Source organism: Equus quagga, chromosome 20 (assembly GCF_021613505.1).
Source record: "Equus quagga isolate Etosha38 chromosome 20, UCLA_HA_Equagga_1.0, whole genome shotgun sequence".
In the NCBI taxonomy this organism is placed as follows: domain Eukaryota; kingdom Metazoa; phylum Chordata; class Mammalia; order Perissodactyla; family Equidae; genus Equus; species Equus quagga.
The window spans coordinates 43,262,765-43,284,008 of NC_060286.1; the positions used below are offsets into that span (position 1 = coordinate 43,262,765).

The 21,244-nt window shown below is 48.1% G+C and overlaps 1 long non-coding RNA gene across 1 annotated transcript; it reads left to right on the top strand.

The window, feature by feature from the left end:
- The first annotated feature begins 1,288 nt into the window (after window positions 1–1,288).
- LOC124230672 (uncharacterized) lies at window positions 1,289–16,378 on the top strand. The gene is made up of 3 exons (XR_006886270.1): window positions 1,289–2,550; window positions 15,026–15,102; window positions 16,091–16,378. It is a non-coding gene; the product is annotated as an uncharacterized LOC124230672 (long non-coding RNA).
- Window positions 16,379–21,244: the final 4,866 nt, after the last annotated feature.

Here is a 21,244-nt window from a genome sequence, read left to right on the forward strand (position 1 = left end):
GGCAAATATTGTCACGGTGACTTTGAAATACTTTGATTTCCTCAATTTCTCAACTTGAATTATTATTCAAATTTGTTATTAACTGAAGTCTTTTAAAAAAACTTTTAAAAACATTTTATTTTTGAGACAATTATAGACTCACAGAAAGTTGCAAAATAGTGGTCCCATACCCTCCCCCAGCCTCCCACAATGGTGACAGCTTACAAAGTATCAAAACCAGGTATCGATGTCGTTTTTAGAAGCAGCTTTATTGAGATACAAGTCACCTGTATCGAGAGTACCGCTCGAAGGTTTTTAGTGCATTCATAGAGGGAGACATCTCTTTAAAACAAGGTTATAGTGGAGACTAAGCTGAGCCTCGACGGTGGTACTAATTACTTTGCTCGGGGTTTCATTCTGTTCGCAGTCTTTCTCCTGAGGTGGTGTCTCGAGGTGTCCAGTGGCACCCACGGCACAGCTGCCCGTGACCACGGATCATATTGCCCTGGGTGGACAGAGGAGTGCCTCTTCCTCCAGGGACCCTTTGCCGTGTGCTTTGCATCCACCGTGTTTTGAGATTTACACATACCATCTGAAAGAACTTTTAATAAGTTAAATAATTTAATTCACAGTTCCGTGAGATTTGCATGTTTTAATCTCATTTATAACATTGCATGAGCACTAAGGTCTTGATTTCCATGTAATTCTAAATAGCTATGACTTACGTCAACTGAAGTAAAGAGTCCAGGTGATCTGAGTGAAGTTTATTCAATAATCACTGTGAGGAGTTCAAACCCCCGAAAAACGGTTCGACGGTGTTCTGATGGAACTGCTCTGAGGTGTGCGAGTTTAAGCGCAGCTTATATCTCCTTCACAGAACAGTGGATTGATGTGGGTTAAGGCTGCCCCAGCTAGAGAAGCCCAAGGTGACCTGGCCTACATGCCAAACTATACGACCCAGTGGACTTTTTTTATGGTATGAATTAGGACCGCCCCAGGGAGAGAAGCCCGGGGCATCCTCACCTGCATGCCGATCTATATGGCCAGATTCGTATCTAAAGTTATATGACCGCACAATAACCAGACCCCATCTGCACTGAAATCATTTAATGACTTTTTACATCATCTTTTCTTTTTTTCCAGTAAAAATAAGTCACGTACCCATGCCTTATAAAATTAGCCCTAACCCTCAACTCAGGGCAGCAGAAGCTCTGACTGCCCATGGGTCCTGTCCCCATGCTATTCCACACTATTCTCTAAATAAAAGAGCACTACTGCCAGATCTTGAGAGTCTAAGAAATCTTTCTTTTGACTCCTCGGCTCACCGACCCCGCATCATGGATGAGCAGGGAAGAGGAAAAAAACCCCTACAACTAGATTTCATATATGTCAGAAAAAGGATAGGATATATGTTTTTTCTCTAGATTATACATTAAAGGTAACACAAACAAGAATTTCTTGGTTATAGATCAAACAAGTTCAGGGATGCTGACGTTATCTATGTGTGGAGGGAGGCAAGGACCAGGGTCATTATTTGTTCCTTCAATCTCCAAGAAATGCAGCTGTGGATGTAGGAGCTAGGTGCCCTTTTTCTTTTCCCGTTGCCGATTTCTCCGGCTGGCGTCTTCGTCATGAGATGAGGGACTGCAAGGTCACTCTGACCCAGGCTGAATGCGGCCTGCACGCCTGCTGCACAGGACAGCATGGATTTGATCGTACTCACGTAAACCCGTGCAGTTTGCTTGCTGGATTCACCTGTTAGACCAGGGAGAGGGATCCCAAAAATCTGTCCACACTTACTTAGTGAAACCTTTTCAAAAGAGCATTGTATCCTGGATAATGTAATTTTGTATGGAAACAGAGGTCTGCCTGTCAGTTTTGTAATTGACATCTAGTTGAAAATTGAGTGCAGATAAAGTGTTTTAAAACTTTCTGGGGTATCTGATTGGTTTCCTCTCCTTGGGCAGTTCTTAGCTAACAATTCCTTTCCCTAGCAGCCCCAAACCTACAAAGCAGAAGCTCAGACTCTCCAGACTTGGGCAGAAAGCCTCAGGAAGAGAGCCCACAGGGTGATCAACTGGTCCCAGTTTGCCTGGGACCTAAGGATGTTCTATGCACTGTTTATAGAGAAGCACATTCTGTGACTGACCACCACACCGGTGTGAAGATGTATCCTGTTGTCACTTAAACTTCATCTCTGAGCCTGTGCCACCAGGAAGGCAGGAAACTCAAGCTCAGTCAGTATGGGGGCCCTTCCCCCTCCAGGGCTGCCCCAGAATGAGGGAGGTCCAGTGGTACCCAGAACACAGGGAAAGGGAAGTGTCTCCACTTTCAGTCCCAGCCGGCAGATCCCCTGAAGCAGGTCCTAAGTCATCTGCTTGAGCCTGAGGCGGAGGGAGGGCCAGGTTTACTCAGGTGGACAGTCCCAGGACTTTCTGCCCAGCCCTCACGGTCCCACCACCCAGCCCTTCTCTTCTGAAATCAAAGAATAACAAGAAGATTGCGTAGCTGGAGCAGGAGCCCCAGGGAGACCAGGCCAGGGGAGTCAGACATGGAGGAGCCTCTTTCTAGGTAAGGTGACCCCGAAGCCCCTTGCCCAGGGCTTTCTCAGTTTATGCCTCCTGCTGGGTGAATGGGTGCAAGCTTTCATTGTCAAAAGTGACCAGGTCTGGACAGTGAGTTATGTGGCCACTCCAGTCTTAGGTCAGGAGGGCACAATGGAAAGCCAGGGAGGGTTTAAGTGGGGCAGTGAAACGTGATTTACATTTTATAAAGTTCCCCGGGCTCTGCTCAGCGACAAGAGGGAGCTGGAGGGGCCGGAACGAAGGCAGCGCGGTGAGGGGCCCCAGACACAGAATGGGGGCCAAGAGTCATTTCGGACCCTCAGTCTGAAGTTCTCTGACAGCCTCCCCCTTCCCTGGGGTCCTCCCTGCCTGGAGAAGGGCCCCAGCTGCGCAGCCCAGCCAGGCCTGACCTTGAGCGAGGCCATCCTGGCTTCCGGCCACGAGGCTGGAACTGAAATGGTGGAGAAATCCCTGCATTTCCCGGGTTGACGTGGAAGGGATCAGGTTACCTTCTGGTCCGCAGACAGAAGGGGGCTCTTCTTGGAAGGGGGAGCAGGAGGCAGGGACTGACGGAGGGGCCCAGGCTGGTCGTCCAGTGGGGTAGGGGAGAAAGGCCGAGCAGGGCCTGGCAGCTCGGGGACCACCATGAGCAAGGCCTGGGGAGAGGGGAGGCCCGGGACCTGGAGCTGGTGGGTAAGGCCGGCGCCAGGGCGCCCGGGCGGGGGGCGGGGCAGACGCCGCGGGAGAGCGCGGGAGCGCGCGGCGGAGAGGTGCGCGGGGCCGAGCCCCCGGACGCCCGTCTTGGCAGCAGGGCGCAGGTTTCGGCGCGAGCGAGGACGCCCACCCCTGCCCGGCGCCAGAGCCCGCGCCCGCCCCCCGGGGCCCGCTTCCCCCGCGGTCTCCTCCCCTCCTCTCCCCTTCGCCCCTCCTCCCCCCGCTCCGCTCCCCCGCCCCCGGCCCCCGGCCCGCCCCGGCAGCCCGGCCCCCGCCTCCGCGCGCCATTCCTCGCCGTTCTCCCGCCGCGTCCCCGCCAGCCGCGTCTCGGCCATGGCGGGCCTGGTGCCGCGACCCGCCAAGGGCTACCGGGTGGTGCTGCTCGGGAGCGTGGCCGTGGGCAAGACGGCGCTCGCCACGCAGTTCGCCTGCGGCAGCTTCCCCGAGCAGTGCGAGCCGTCGGTGGAGGAGCTCTTCAGCAAGGTGATCGAGGTGAACGCGGCGCCCGCCCTGCTGGAGATCGTGGACACGGTGGGCGCCGAGCACCTGGTCACCCTCAAGGACCTCTACATCAAGAACAGCGACGGCTTCGTGGTGCTCTACAGCGTGTGCAGCGAGGCCTCGTTCGAGGCGGTGCGGCCGCTGCGGGAGCGCATGGGCCGGCTGCGGGGGCCCAAGGCCGTGCCGCTCGTGCTGGTGGGCACCAAGGCCGACCTGGACGCCGAGCGCCAGGTGCTGACGGCGCAGGGCCGCGCGCTGGCCCGCGAGTGGCGGTGCCCGTTCCTGGAGGTCACGGCCAAGAGCAAACTGATGGTGGACCAGGTGTTCACGCAGGTGGTGCGCGAGATGGAGGCCCTGGCCCCGCCCGAGGAAGAGGTCCCGGCGGTCCCCACAAATGCCCAGGATACGTGGCCATCGGAAAGATTCATTGGCTAATAGGCAACGGTTACTTTTTAATATGTTCGTCGCTTTTCGTGATTTCTGCAGCTCAGTATTCCTACTCTGCTTTTTAAAAGAAAGTTTATCCAGCCGTGAACAAGTGGTTACTGCTATATACTAACTCAAACCCGTGCTTCCAGCTGTCTGCAGAGCTTCTTCAATATTTGGTGAAAACTTTGCAACTTTGTTGAACTCTGACAGTGCTATAAGAAGAAACTAAAAGTCGATTTTTTTTTTCCTATATGGAGAGAGTACTACCCTTTTCTTCAAGTGGAACCTGTTACGGGATTTTTTTTTTTTTTTTGAATAATTAACACCTTCGAATGTCATCGGACCTTTGAAACTGGTGGAGGAAGATGAACTAAAGCGTTTAAGCTGTCAATTCCATGAGGTTTTCATCTGTTTGCCTCTCATGTACAGCCTTGCATTGCAGCAGTAATATTTTCCTTTCCGTGTATTTCTAAATATAGTTGTGACACACATAGCACTGGTTTTAAAGGGATATTGTATGCCCTGGGAGGGGAGAGGAACAGCTGTGTATCACACCGAGACGGCTCAGCTCTGCTGTCAGTTTTGTAATTGGCATCTCATCGATTTCTGCATCTGTAAATTGAGTGAAAATAAAATGCCTTTAGAAGTTGATAGTTTTTGATATTTGTCTTTCAAATACTTAAAGCTCCAATTCCTAAACTTCCTGTACAGAGTCTCTTTGCTTTTCAGTTATTTTCCAGGAAACAAGGTAGTAACTAGAGGAAAAATGGCACCACGTCTCCTTGTGTGTTTTTGCAAAAGTGCTTTCAGCAGCCAGTGTTTTTTCTTGTTTGCTGAGTAGGATATTGTGTCTGAATACCTGCGTAGTTTGACAGTGACACGGGTCCTGAATAGGAGCAAGCCATGGAAGGATCTTTTTGTGTGGCTTTCACATAATGATATAAGAGACTTTTCTTGCGCTGGTTTAAAAATATCAATGTCTTATCATTTTAAAAATTTGTCTTGGATAGGAGTTGCCTGTGCTTACTTCTACAAGTTAACAATTTTACCTTACCCACTGCCACAAATTTTTCAAATTTAGAAGCTTAACCACCATTTGAACATCCTTTTGAAAGAAACAAACAAGAAAGCTCAAAACTATGCCTGTGATCTGAAATAGTTAATTTTGTTAAAGGAGAGTTACTTATAAAGTGATGGTTATACGAGGTTCTGGGAGTTTTATTTATACTGTATGTGATGTTTGAATAGAAGGATGGATTTTATTTTAACATAAAAAATAGGTATATTTCAGAACCTAAGAGTGCCTGTAAGCCAACTTGCCGTGAGAGAGGGCCAGGCTGGGAAGTCTTCCTCTCTCCCCACAACAAGGCGGGAGGTAGGGTTGGGGGCACTTACTTTTGAAGCCTTGAAACCCAGCTAACTTACCCCCCTCCTCTGACCCTCTGTCTTCTGGGTTCACTCCTCCTAGCACTGTCTCCTCACACCCCCTTCCGGGACCATCATTTTTCAAGGGGACATTTCAAAGGCTGGGAGGCAAGGAGAGGGCCGTGGGTGGAGGCAGGAAGTGCCTTCCTGGCCTCAGCTGTCTCTGTCCAAAGGTGCCCCTTCCTCCTGCTGGAGCAGGGCAAAAACCCAAGGCTGTTCCTGGACTGGGTCGTGGGCTGTGCAGAGAAAGCACGCCGAGGCTGAACAGTGTCCTGTCCCCAGCCTTGAGAGCTGGGCCCCAAGACTGCAAGCTGGGTGACTGCCATGGCCCTGCCCTCCCCGCACCTCCCGCCCCCGTTTCTCACTCTCCACCTGCCTGTGCTGAGGCCTCCAGGGAGGTCTTGTGTCCCTGGATCCCAGTCCCTCTGGCTATCAGACTCAATCCAGGAGTAAACTCACAAATAGCCATTTTGCCTTTAGATTCCTAGGACCACCTCAGACACTCCCACTCAGATCCAATTTCAGCTTAGAGCTGGGGGTGTTCCCAGCTGTCTGGGCTACATGATGAATGACCAGGCCCACATCATCAGCTCCTGTGACCTCAGGAAGCTGTATGAAGCAGCTCTCTGGGTGTGTACGCACACACAGACACACACACACAAATATTCGTGAAGTTAGAGAACTACACACTGGATTTTCTTTCTCCTCCTATATTCCTAATTTCTAACTTGTGTATGTTACACACAAGTTGCCCACAGTTCCTCAGGGGTCAAGCGAGGCCTCAATAACTCTAACATGAATTTCCAAGCAGCAAATGTGCCCACGTGTCAGAGGTCTGAGGTACCCAGGGAAGGCTGGTTGTCTGACTTGTTAGCTTGCAAGTGCTGTGACAATCTCTAGCCCTTCACGGTCTGACACTGAGCTGCAGGCTGTGCATGCTCTGCCTGGTCTCGTCTCCGTAGTCTCCACAGTGGTTGTAACGTTCACATGCCCACAGGCAGGGTGAGTGCCCCTGAGGCTCCAAATGCTCTGCAATCAGGGGAGGGGCAGACTTTTTTCCTGCCCATGTGTTGCGGCTTTGATGGGTATTATTCAGATTGCTGGTGATGAGAGTTCTTCTGGAGAGTTTTGAATGATGTTTGATTTCCTCTTCTGTGAAATGCCTGCTCTTTTTGCCAGCTTTTAAAATTGTGTGCTCTGTCCTTTTCTTCTTGCATCTTGGAGATCTTGCAGCACCTCTGTGGTGTACGGCCACTGAGAAGCCCCCCATGATCTCTCCCTCCTGGTACTCATGCCCTTCTGTGATTCCCTCCCCTCAAGTATAGGCAGGACCTAGTGACTCTCCTTTAAGGAATATAACATGACAAAAGTGATAGGGTGTCGCTTCTAAGATTATGCTACAGAAACGCTGATTTCTGTCTTGCTCACTCTCTCAGCCTCTCTCGCAGAGCCTTCGTTCTGGGAAAAGCAAGCGGCGTGTTCTGACTAGCCCCACAGGGAGGGCCAAGTGGCAAGGAACCAATCTCTCCAGCCAGCAGCTAGCGAGGACCTGAGACCTGCCAACAGCCTCATGTATGAGCTTAGGAAGGTGACCCTTTCTCACTTGAGCCTCGAGATGACGGCAGCCCCAGCCAATCCCTTGCTGGAGCCTGTGAGAGACCCCGAGCAGAGGACTCAGCTGAGCTGCCCCGAGGCTCCTGACCCAGAGGATAATAATATGAGTAATAATAATATGAATAATAACATGAATTCATAATAATAATAATATGAGATGATAAATGTGAATTGTTTCACATAAGTAAGTTTTAAGGTAATTTGCTACGCAGCAATAGACAACTAACGCAGCATTTTGGTGCCTGGAAGTGGGGTTCTGACATATAACTATCTGAGAATGCAGGAGTGACTTTGGAACCAGGCTGTGGGCAGAGGCTGAAGGATTCTGAGGAGTGCTAGATGAAGGCTGAGTCATCTCGGACGGACTATTAGCGGAAAGCTGGACTGTGAGGATGCTGCCAGTGAGGGTTCAAAAGGAAGTGAGGAATAGGGGTCCTTGATATGTAATGGCAGAAAGCTTAGCAACATTGTCATCTGCAGCATGGAAAGCAAAAAAATGTGCCTATTGAAATTCACAATCCAGCTAGCAGCTTGCCAATCAAGTGCAGAAGGTGCTGCCTGGTTTCTTCTGCTGCTTAGAGTAAAATGTGAGAAGAGAGAAATGAGTTGAGAAGACTGGTAAACAAAAAGGAACCAGTACTTAATGGTTTTGAAAATTCTCAGTTTCTCCAAATGGTAAAAGATGCTAAAGTTAAGAAATGACTTCCACGTGAATTTCAAATCTAGAATTGGTCTAAAAATACAGCCAAGGGTGTAACTGTAAAACCTTTTTTTAAGACCTCAGAAAGATCAAAGGTGACACCTCAGAGTACTATTCAGTCACAAAATGGGTCCACTAAAAAGATTAAAACGAGCCTCACAGACCCTCTAAATCAAACAACAGGGCCTCTAGGAGGCTTAAACACGGCCCCTCAGCCATCATAGTAGGAGCCTGAGACAGAGCAGGGCTTATCTCAAAGACCTGTGTGGGTGCATCTTTCTCTAATGGAGTAAACCCAATTCTCAAACAGATTTGTGGGTACATTTTTTCTCTTATGGAGTTAAACCAAGTATCATAGAAGATACACAACGTTTTTGAAAGTATTATATCAGCAAAAACACTACCAACTTGGACTAAAAAAGATAGAGCCAGTTCAAAATGAAAGGAGACTTTGGACCTCCCCTCCCCAAATTTTACTGCAAGGAAGCAGGCTGAGAAAACTGCTTGGTTGCAAACATGTGCTATCTTTTATTCAAAAAAAAAAAAGAAAAAAGATGACTCAGAGGGCAGAATAAAGAGCTCAGAAGACAGAGCCTGAAGCAGTGGAGGATTATTTTCAGGACTTTAGACCTAATCAAAAAATTTCTTGGTTGGGTTTCAGGGTCCGGCCCCATGGCCAAGTGGTTAAGTTCGCATGCTCTGCTTCAGTGGCCCTGGGTTTGCTGGTTCAGATCCTGGGCATGGACCTAGCATGGCTCATCAAACAATGCTGAGGTGGCATTCCACATGGAAGAAATAGAAGAATCTATAACTAGGATATACAACTATGTCCTGGGGCTTTGGGAAGAAAAAAAAAAGAGGAAGATTGGCAACAGATGTTAGCACAGGGCCAATCTTCCTCACCAAAAAAAAAGTGATATAATGTAAGAAAACATTCTTGGTTGGGTTTCAGAATTGCTATGGTCCAGTGACTCCTTCGTGTTTCCCATTCCCCTGCTTTATAAACAGGAATGTCTAGAGCAGTTATCCAAGACAGTTCCACCATTGTATACTGGGGGGCTGTGTGATGGGGGAGAGGCAGATAACCTGTTTCTTAGTGTCGTGAACCTACAGACCAAGAGAAACTGCATTTGAGGAGCTGTTTACTTAAGGAACCACAAAGGAGGCTCATCTTCACCTAGACTTGTTTTAGATGACGATTGGGAACTTTAAGCAGATCAAACATGGAAGATTACATTAATTCATTTTATAACATTAAACCAACCTTGCGTCTCTGAGATAAACTCCAACTGGCTGTTATTTGATATAAATATTTATATATTTGATCAATTGATTTTGCTAAGACTTTGTTTCATATTTTTGCATCTATGTTCATGAATGAGACTTGCCTATAATTTTCTTTTCTTATGCTGTCCTTCTTTGCGTTTGGTATCAATATTAGGCTAATACATGCAAAAAATCTAGTTGGGGGAGTATTTCCTCTTTTTCTATTCCTTGGTAGGCTCTGTGTAAGATTGGAATTGTCTGTTCTTTCAACATTTGGTAGATATTGCCTGTAAATGCATCATTTTGAAAAGATTTTTAATGTCTTTGATGGTTACAGGTTTTTAATTTTCTTCTTGATTTAGTTTCTTAATTTGTATTTTTCTAGGACTCTATACATCCTATGTCTTTTCAAATGGATTGGTATAAAATTGTTCATAACAACCTCTTGCAAGACTTTTAATAACTGCTGCAGTTTGGTTACATTCTCCACTTTGTTCCTAATATTGTTTATTTCCGCCCTTTGTCTCTAGCTCTTTCTCTAGCTCTATTTCTATCTCTGACTTACTCCAAAATTCACAAAAGGAAAGGTTGATCAATTCTCAGAAGCAGACTCTAGGATGAGTGGAGCATGCAGGATGCTCATTAAGAAATGCCTTTGGATAACACCTGTGGGAGGAAGGGGACGGAGGCAGGAGGGCTGAGGGAGAAGCTGAGCTGCACTGCAGCCCTAATGACAGGCTCGGTCACCCCACAGGGGTCTCTGGAGCTAGACTGGCCCTTCAGTTGTTCTAGGTTGGGTCAAAATGGCCAGATCTTCATCCTCCCCCACCAGATCAGTCTCTGGATATGGTGAGTCCCAGGAAAGGGTGTGATGCTGAGCAACGCTGCTCTCTGCAGCTCAGGCAGTCCCTGCAGGGCTGCCAGCTGCAGGCTGCCGACCAACAGCTGAGGCAAGAAGCCTGCTGACGGAGGACCCGGGCAGCACACCGCCAGTCCACCATGGCGATGGGGGCATCTGTGAGTCACGTCTTTATTTTCCTTGGCTTGCTTTCAGTCGAGCTAACTCGTTCCTCAGGCTTATCTTTTCCTCTTATAACTTTTCTACACTTACCCTGAAGTGGCCAACACATGCCAATTTTTTGTTTTTTCTGACTATTTGCCTTACCGCATATATGAGTCAACTCAGGAGAAAGAAACCATGCCAATTGTTTTAACAGAGAGATTTCAATATAAAGAATTATTCACCAGGTATTAGAAAACGGAAAAAGCAGAAAGGTGGCAATACTGCATCTCAGAGGTGGTGTTTCAGGCAGGAGCGGCCGTGACTAGCATTGAGGGAACAGAGGGAAGAGGTGAGATTATCAAAACTTAAAAGCTTAGAGAAGGGGCCCTGCAGGAACTGAAGCCCAGACCTCTGAGGAAGGGCCATGCCCGACCAGTGCTGATGCCTCAAGAGCTTGAGGGGGGCACCGCACGGGCTGAGGTCCAAACCCTCTAAGGACAGGGCCCAGCAGACTGGTGCTGGTATTTCTGAGGAGGCGCAACGAGGCTGCCTCTTACAGGTGCGAGAGAACTGCAAACCGGAATCACGCCTCCCCTCACGGGGCTGCGCCCTGTCTCTGGCACACAGAACGGAGCAAGTTCATTTTCCCTCCTCCAGCCATCCGACCGACATCTATCCCATGGTGACAGCTTACAGTGGAGCGTCCTGGTTAGACAGACTAGGAAGAAGGACCTGGCCACCCACTTCCCCCCAAATTGGCCATGAAATCCCTATGAACAGCAGTGGTGCATCGTCTGACAGAGCGCCAGATGATGAGAGGATGGCACACAAAGGATCGGGCGGAGTTCTGCTCTGCTGTACGGAGGGGCCCTAGGAGTCAGAATCAACTAGATGGCGCCAACAACAGCACCTACTTTGGGGAGACTCTAACAAGGAGCTAGCTGGCAAAGGGGAGGTGTGGTTTGCAGAGACCCTGCCTCAGCATCACAAAGCAGAGGGCAGAAGGGTGGGTCTGAAGATGAGAGAATAACAACCACCACAGTGTGCCTCTTCAGCTGCTAAGCACCCACACGCACTCTCCTACACACACAACAGAAACAACTTTGCGCTTCTGCTGAACAAGATGCAACTGTTTATTCTAAATTGAAAATGCTCTCACCCTCTCCCCAAACTGAGGAACACAAAGCGCCAACAGTCATTGCCTTCATCCCTGGGGGCCAGTTACAATATCTATCTCAGGACTGCGTTAATTACTCCACAAATTCAGGCACAGTCCCATATGAATATCCTGTTGCCTAACGTCTAAATTTTAAGGTTAACCACTGCTAGCAATCCTTCTATAAAATAATGGGAAGACTGAGCAAAAGAGGGTATCAATTATATGCATACACATCCACAAAAAAGGCAAGGAGGCAAATATTAATGGATGCTACCGCCATTGTGTCCGTAACTGGTCATGAGGCCGTACTTAATTTTTAAGTTGTGATAAAATAGGCGTAACGCAAACTTTACCATCTTAGCCACTTTTAAGTGTAGAGGGCAGCAGCGTTGAGAACAGTGACGAATCACTTAACGGTGGAAATACATTCTGAGAAACACGTCATTAGGCAATGTCGTCGTTGTGTGAACATCATAGAGTGAACTTACACGGACCTAGATGGTACAGCCTGCTAGACACACAGGCACAGCACTAACCTTATAGGATGACCATCGTGTATGCGGTCCATGTGACTGTATATTCACGTTGTTGTGGACCAATCCCCAAAACTTTTTCATTTGTGAAACTGAAACTCCATAACCCTCAAATAACAACTCCCCAGTTTCCCCTCCTCACAGGGTGTGGCAACCACAGTTCCACTTTCTGTATCTCTGAATTTGACTACTCCAGATACCTCACGTAGGCGGAGTTGTACTGTGTTTGTCTCTTTGTGACCGGCTCATTTCACTCAGCATAATGTCATCAAGGTTCATAATGTCGTAGCATATGTCAGAACTTTCTTTTTCAGGCTGTATAATATTTCATCGTATGTATCCATCCACGGACATTTGGCTTACTGCCACCTTTTTTTAATTGTAAATAATGCTGGTATAAACATGGGCATGCAAATATCTCAAGACACTGCTTTCACTTTTTTGAATATATACCCACAAGTGGAGTTGCTGGATTATATGGTAATTGTATTTTTAATTTTTTAGGAATCGCCATACTGTTTTCCACAGCAGTACATTTCCACCAGCACCAACAGTGTAAAAGTGATCCAATTAGCCCACATCCTCGCCGCCACTTGCAATTTTCAGGTTTTTTCCACAGTACCCATTCTGATGGGCGTGAGGTGACCTCTCAGTGTGGCTTTGATGTGCTTTTCCCTTATGATTAGTGATGTGGAGCATCTTTTCATGCGCTTATTGGCTATTTGTATTTCTGCTTTGGAGAAATGTCTATTCTAGCACTTTGCCCATTTTTGAATCAGATTGTTGGTTTTTTGTTGTTAAATTATAGGAGTTCTCTATATATTTTGGATATTAATCTCTTATCAGATCTGTGATACAAATATTATTTCCCGTTCTGCGGGTTGCCTTTTTACTTTGTTGATAATGTCTTTTGATATACAAAATTTCTAAATTTTCATGAAGTCCAATTGTCCAGTTTTTCTTTTGTTGCCTGTGCCTTTGGCATCATAGTCAAGAAATCATTGCCAAACCCAAAGTTGTAAAGCTTTTGACCTATGAAAACAGAGGTTTGGTTCTACGCTCGTACACTGCACAACGATGTTTCAGTCAACAATGGGCCACATATACCATGGCGGTCCCATAAGATTGGTACCATGTAGCCTAGGTGTGTAGTAGGTTTGGGTAAGTACTGTAGAGGGGGAGAAAATTTTCCTCTAGCCTCCTAGGTTCTTCTGGCTGGTCTAAGTATTAAATTGACATGTGATAGATTAATAGGAGAAAAACAAACAAAAGTTTATTAACATGTATACAGGAGAGAAATCCAGGAAAACTGAGTAACTCACTAAAATGGCCAAAGTTCTCACCTTAAATACCATCATTAGGTAAAGACAAGAGAAGATGTTGGGGGTGGGGAGAATCAGGAACTTCAAAGGGAAGGAAGGCAGTTCACATGTAAGTGAAAAGGAGCAAACTATGGAAGACAAGTGTGTGGCCGCACAAAAACAGAAGAACAAACAGGCTTTTCTAGGTTCCTCCCTGTCTACCATCTAGTTCGTGTTACGCTAAGGTGACAGCTTCCTTAGACAGGTTTTTTTAATCTGAATTCTTTTAGGCAGTGAAGAAGGAGGTAAGAAGAAAACTTTCTGAGTCTTTTGTTTCTTAAAATTATCAGCCTAAAGCAATCCTCTTGTTAAAGGGACACATTTTGGGGTGGCAAATTTCGTTCCCCTTCAGTACACTCTGTGATGTTTGAACAACAATAAAATCGCCTAACAGCACATGCTCACAATGTGTCCCCGTCATTAAGTGATGCATGCCTGGATCCTATTTCCTCACTCTATGTTTGTCTTTATGCCAGTGCCACACTGTTTTGGTTGCTGAAGCATTGCAGTAATTTGGAAATCAGGAAGCGTCTTCCAGCTTTGTTCTTTTTCTAGACGACTTTGGCTATTTTGGGTTCCTTGAGAGTCCATATGAATTTCAGGACGGGTTTTTCTATTTCTGAAAAAAAAGCCATTGGGATTCTGATAGAGATTGCACTGAATCTGTGATCGCTTTGGGTAGTACTGACATCTTAGCAATATTAAGTTTCCCACTCCGTGAGCACGGGATGTGTTTCCATCTGTTTGTGTCTTTAATTTTTTCCAGCAGTGTTTTGTAGTCTTCATTGTACAAGTTTTTCACCTGCTTGGTTGAGTTTACCCTAGTATTTTATTCTTTTTGATCCTATTGTAATACGTAAATGAAATCATTCTCTTAATTTCCTTTTTGGATTGTTCATTGTTAGTGTATGGAAATGCAACTGATTTTTGTGTGTTAATTTTGCATCCTGCAACTTCGCTGAATTTGCTACTTCTGATACTTTGTGTGTGGAATCTCTAGGATTTTTTACATATAAGTTCATGTTGTCCATGAACAGAGATAATTTGATTTCTTCTTTGAAGTTTGGATGCCTTTTATTTGTTTTGCTTTCCTAATTGTTCTGGCTAGAGCGTCCAGTCCTGTGCTGAATAGCAGTGGTGAGAGTGAGCGTCCGTGTCTTGCTCCTGACCTTAGAGGAAAAGCTTTCAGCCTTTTGTCATTGAGTGTGACATCCACTGTGGACTTTTCATATATGGCTTCTCTTATGTTCACATAGCTTCCTTGTCTTCCTAGCTTGTTGAGTGTTCTTATCATGACAGGGGTTTGGGTTTTGTCAAACGATTTTTTTTTTTGCATCAGTTGAGATGATGTTGTGTGGTTTCTTCCCTTCGATCTGCTAATGTGGTGTTTACATCAATTGGTTTTTGTATGTTGAACCACTCTTCATTCCAGGAATAAATCCCACTTGGCCATAGTGTATAACCTTTTAATGTGTTGTTGAATTCTGTTTGCTAGTAGTTTGTGGAGGGCACAATTGATTTTCTCCCCAGGTTTAATGAGATATAATTGACATATAAAATATGAGTGTAAGGTATACAATGTGATGGTTTGATACACAGATATATTACAAAATGATTATCACCATAAGGTTAGTTAACACATCCTTCGCCTTACATAATTACCATTTGTTCTTGGAGTTGTGATGAGAACGTTTAAGGTCTACTCTTAACGACATTCAAGTATGATTTTTCTAATTTCCCTCTTCCACTACCCATTCCATGTCTTCTTTCTCCTCAGCGAGGACCTCAGCTGGTTGGACTTCTTTACCTAGTAGTGTGACCCAAGCATTTATTCCCAAAGGATCTGAATCCTCAGTAGGTTTCTGTCATTTTTTGGTTGATACTGTTTTCTGTAACCTTTTACTATTGTAATGGAAGTACCAAGAGGCGTCTCAAAGAACCCCTTTGGTCCCTGGGTATAACAGTGAGAGGAGGCAGCTCCTCGTCCAGCCCTTGGCTCCCAAACTCCTCTACAGTGGCTGTTGGAGAAACAGAACCATGTATTAGTCACTGATTAAAGATTATATCACAACCTGGAAGATGGAGCCTCATCCTTTCAGTGTTGTCCCCCAACTGATTCTAAAATGAGTCTTCAGTAGACCGTTCAGACTTTCTATCAGGCCAGCTATTTTGGGGCGAGTGAATAAAAAGTAGGACCATTGAATTCCATGGGCATAGACTATCGCTTCACTTCTTTTGCTGTAAAATCAATCTCTTCACCAAATAAATGCTCCGTGGGACACCATGAAGGTCCACGAGGCATGCTGTAAGTCTGCGGGTGTGGTGATGGAAGTGTCACAAGCAGGGAAAGAATTCACATCCAGAATAAACGTCTGTTCCAGTGAGGACAAACTGCTGCTCCTCCCATGATGGAAGAGATCTAACATAATCGACTTTCCACACAGTCACTAGCCATTCCTGCAGGAAATGACACCATATTAGTGGCTCAGCATCAGTCTCTGCTGTGGGCAGGTTAGATACACTGCAGTGATGATAGCCAGGTGAGACGTGGCAAGGCAAAGTCCATGATGTTGAGCCCATGCATAGCCTCCATCCCTGCCTCCGTGGCCACTTTGTACATGGGCTCATTGAACAAGCACTTGGATGGCTGGCTAACGAGGCTGACCACTATGCACAGAATGGACTGTCCTGTCCAACTGATTTTTGAGAGCCTCCTCTGCAGTAGATGGGTATTCACATGTGACAAAGTATCCTCACAGTCTGTGGCTATCCAGAGAGGTCTAGCCTCATATCTCTTCCCCAGATCACCTTATCACCAATCTCCCAATCTTGTTTTTTCCAGGTCTCTGATGATCCAGCCAAGCCATTAGCAACTGTCTGTGAATCGATGTAGAGCCGTACTTCTGGCCATCTTTCAGTTCAGGCAAAGTGGACAACAACCAAATGTAGTGTTTAAAGTAATGACCACTGGGAGGATTTTCCTTCGTCACTGGCCTTTGGGGCCACCCCTGAGTAGGACTGTGGTGCTGAGGCCACCCACTCCTGGACCATCTGTAAGCCAGGATCAAGGTTTTTCCTCCTCAATCAACTAGTCACAAAGATCTCCCTATGCAGTCACAGGTTTGGACGATGCGTGAGGAGACAATGAGGCAGGAGCAGGGGAGCCCACAGCCCATCAGCACGCTCTGGCAGGTGCTTTAGGTACATGGTCTATCTTCAAAGGCACGGAAGACAACAGTCTTCCCGAACGTTTTGCCGCAGTGGCACAGGGCTCACCACCTTCCTAGCCTGCATATATGCACATCTGCTGCTGAGAGAGAGAAAAGCAGCCCCTAACATCTGGGAGCTGGCCTGGCCCTCACAGCTGACCACAGCCTTCTCTTGCAGAGCACAGATGAAAATACAAATAATTTCAAAATCACAAAAAATAACCAAACACTTCCCCCCTCTTGGCTACTATGGGTGACAACTGCTCCTTCACCAATGACAGCCTTCCCTCTTACTAGATAAGTCTCCCCACTTCTGACAGTATCTGATCCAGAGCCAAACGTCGCTTCCTTCAACTTTCATCAGAATCACCTCATACCAGCCCGGATCCAAATGGTCTCTCCCACCTTCTGACCAAGACACGCCCTGGTGGCCCACGGTGTGTGTCCTGCCCTCACTGCAATGAGTTGTGAAGTCAGCTTGTTAACCGACAGGTGTGCTCCTGTGGCCTTTAGCTGCAGGGCACTGACACTTCCCATGTGTCATATGTGGTGTTGAGGCCTGGTCATTTCCGGCAGCAAGTCCTGTGGCAGTCAGAGCGCAGAACACAGAGCCACTGTAGGTAATCTAAGCAAGGGTTGGCTTAACAGACGTAATCAAGTGCTTACAAAACCACCGGAGGAGTTGAAGGAGTAGTTTCTGGGCTTGGCATGCGGGAATGACTTCCAGAATAATAGCAACTGCATGGTGGGGGGAGGTGTCGTACCTCTGGGTCTGTCACTGGAGTCATGTTTACAAAATAACCAGAGTTGCCACTCCAGCTTCTTGCAGCCAAAACAGAGATGCTTCTGCTGCTACCATCACTGTTGTCCCTGCCTGCCAGCGCCCAGGCAGCTGGGACGAGTCAGTGGAACCTGCTCAGAAAGTCCCCACCCCTTCGTGATCTTGCCTGTCAGCAGAAAAGAGCAAAGAGCCACAAAGGGCCTGCCTCCACCCTTTTCTCACTTCCAAATCTCCTGGAAGAGCATGCAGTTGGTAGTATCGCAGTCCCACCCAGCCCTGAGATGCAGGCAGCCAGGGTCAGGCAGTTGTCAGCAATTCCCTGAAGGTGGCCTCGAGCAGCTGCACTACCCATTTCCAGATTTCTCTCTCTCTCTCTCTCTCTTTTTTTTACAAAACAAACTTTTGTATTTAGCCCCACTGGACCCTGATCTGAACTTCTGACTGTAGCCGGCAGGAGCAGCTGTGTGACTTGTTCCAGCTTGCTGCTCCCCTGGCCTTCCATCGTGGGATCCCCTTGGCTGCTTCCTTCTTGGTGGGTTTCTTCTCTAACTTGGAACCCCTCTCCAGCCCGTCGCCCAAGCCCTGGGCCCAGGGCCTCACCCTAGCCGGAGGCCCGCAGAAGGAGGCTGCCCTGAGGTGGCCTCAGCAGGGTACACAGAGCCTTGGGGAGCCTGACAGGAGGGGGTGGCCCTTTATCCTCCCTGGGCCCCCCTGAACAAGCTGTCCTTTCTCCTCCTCAGCCCTTGGTCCACCTGTCCCTCTGGGGCCTGAGTCTGGGACTTGCCTGGGGCAGAAATGGGCTTTTGGGGTTACCTAGGAAAGGCAGAGGCGTCCAGGCAGGCCTGGGGAGGGCAGTATGGGGGTCACTAGTCAAAGGTGGCTTCAGATGAAACGGGGGCAGATACTCAGTCCTAAAGGCAGAAAGGCCCCTGAGGGCATCTTGGGGAGGGAAGGAATTAGGGCGCCGAGGAAGCCAGAGATCCATCGTGCAGGGGGTGACCCGGGGCCCCTGACTTGGGCTTCCCAGAAGGGCCTCTGGTGCCTTCCCGGAACCTCAACACACGAGGTCAAGGGCTTCCGGGGGCAGATCTCGGTCCCTCCGACACCCTGTCACATTCGCATGTGGCGAAGTCACTCTCTGCTAGTTGGGGCCGCCCCCATTCCAGAGAGGTGACTCGGGAGGACAAAGCCTGGCGGAGACCGGGGGCCGCCTGCAGTCGTGGGCGGCGGGCGGCGCATTCCTGCGGGCGGGGACCGGTCCAGCCCGCGGCGGGGAGGGGAGGGCGCGGGGCGGGGCTGCGGAGGAACCGCTTATTTGGAGATTCGGTGCATTTTCCTGGATCGAGTCCTGCGGCGCAGACGCGGGGAGCCAGGGGCGCCGGGCGGCCGGGGGCCGGCGGAGGCCGGGGAGGCAGAGGGCGGGGCGGCGCCAGGAGGGGCCCCAGGATCCTAGTCCCTGCGCGGTGTTTGCGCTCCGGCGAGGGAAGGGACAGCTTTGGGACAAAGACTCCTTAGGAGGCAGAGAAGGAGTCTCCACCCCACTCCCCCGAAAGGCAGCGGGCTTTGGGGCCTCCAGGGTGACTAGGAGGGAGGGGCGTGTCCCCGCCTCCGTCTGACACGGAAGGAGGTCCCTCCTCAAGGTGTAAGGTGACACTGCGGGTGGAGGGGAGGGAGGCCTCTGCAGCAAACCGTCCGGGGCCCACTCAGCGTGGGCGGAGGGAAGGAAGTGTTTTGGGTTCCAAGGCTTCGAAAGTCGATACTCCAACCCCTGGTAGGGAGAGGGCGGGAGGGAAGGCTCAGGGCCCGCCCTGCCTCGGGCTGAGAACGGAGGGGTAGGCGGGTAGAAGCCGTCTCCTTATTGAAATGTCATATAAAATACTAATAGCGCTTTCCTTGCCAAAGTTGTTTAGCTGTTACACATCAAATACGGAGGTGAGGTTTGCTGGGGTTATTTTATATTTGGAAGCGTGCGGCTGGTTCAGCTGGCGCAGATGAAGGGCAAATCAGCGCAAACTGAGACTTTTGTAACGAGCTAAAAAGAAACCCTGAAGTTACAGAAGGTGAAACCTTCCAAGAGAGGGCCCCCCATGCCAGTAGCAAAAAAAAAAAAAAAAAAGTGTGACAAAGTGCTTATCTTTTATAGGTTATTTTTCTGTACCAATCCTGAAACTACTTTTAAAATATCCAAGAGCTCAGACTAAATAGGTGGATCTGGTAAATGGCTGTTAAAGTACATTTGTAAAACTCAATACTGCTTTTTTTTTCTTTTTTTTTTTTGAGGAAGATTAGCCCTGAGCTAACTGCTGCCAGTCCTCCTCTTTTTGCTGAGGAAGCCTGGCCCTGAGCTAACATCCATGCCCATCTTCCTCTACTTTATATGTGGGACGCCTACCACAGCATGGTTTTGCCAAGCGGTGCGATTCCGCACCTCGGATCCCGGCTGGCGAACCCCAGGCCGAGGGGAAGCGCAACATGCGCACTTAACCGCTGTGCCACTGGGCCGGCCCCTGGTACTGCTTCTGATTTCTCTGTTTTTGCCCCTACCCTGAATGGAATTCCTGGGAAAGAGGTTAAAAAGCAATTGTGAAAAGACAAGAAAAATGCAGCTAGTTAACACAGCTTTAAACTTCAGACAGACCAATGTAAAATCACTTTATTTGCCCTGAATTTACGAATGCAGATGTCTGCTAAAACCAAAAAGCACAAAACTGGCATACAGAGCTGAGTTCCTGGGTCTGGATACACGATTAACATCCCGGGCCGCAGGCCCCTCCTCAGGGCCTTCCTAAGGAGACCATGACTATATTTAGAACTATACAGAAAGGGCCACAGCTGCAGCTCAGGGCTGCAAATAAATCTTAAAATACGTGAGGCCTCGTAGAATCACGAGCTTTCTCTTCAGCTAAATTGTGGAGGGAAAACATTAATGCTAACTCTCGGCACGTGTTCCGGGTACTATCCCAACTCTACGGGAAGGGGTGCTCTTCCTGATCTTTGGGGCCTTCTGACAGTTGTCCCCACCCCCCACGAGGAACGAGTCTCAAAGCATGAGAACACCAACCGGGAGAAAGAGTTTGCAAAGAAGTACAGTGACCTTTGGTTTGAGGCTCAATGATTCTCGATTTTTACTTTTTTAAAAAAACACTAATTAGGTAATTCTGAGCTCAAATATTTACTTCTTACAAGTATAGAATGTGGTTAAGAAAGTCAATTAAAATATTTTTTAAAAGCTACCCTTTGCATTTAGGCCATTGTTAAGAGCTTAGAAAGTTAAAGGCAGATTGATAGGACCAGATTTAATACTGGTGCAGACTCAGCTGAGCACCCTGTTCTCTGCCCATGGATCTGGGAGTCCAAGGCCTTGGCATGGGCCAGTCCCCTACCCAGCTGGCACTAAGGCCCACATCTGTGGGGCATTCAAGTGGTGGCACAGGACCTCACCACATTCAGCACCAGGCCAGCCTCCACTGCCTGCTGGACCTGCATGCACATCAGGTCCTCCTGGGCCTTGCTCTCTGTGGCGGCCTTCAGGGCCCAGCCCCGTCCCCAGCAGGCTCCAAGCCATCAGCCTCTCAGCTCAGCTTCTGGGTCCACCTTGTCACCCTCAGCACCCATGACCCCACCAAGGCCTCCACCACCTCCAGATGTGCTCACCAATGTCTGGGTGGCCTGCAAGGAAAGAAGAGCTCATAGAATTTTATACTTGGTTAAACTATCATTCAAGAATGAGGATAAAATGAAAATACTTTCAAAGAAACAAAAATTGAAAGTGTTAGTAACATTGTGATTAAAGGGTGCACTTCAGGAGAAAGGAAATGGAATCCTATCTGGCCACATGCCCAGTTGCTTGAGCAGTGCAGGATAGGCTGTGGAGAGACTCAAGAAAAGACCCAGAGACAGTGGACAAGGTATAAGGGCTTATTGGAACTTATTTACAAGCAGTGTCCAGTGGCACCTGGCTGGATGGAGTTACTGCTACTGTGAGCAGAGAGGGGGTTGCTTATAT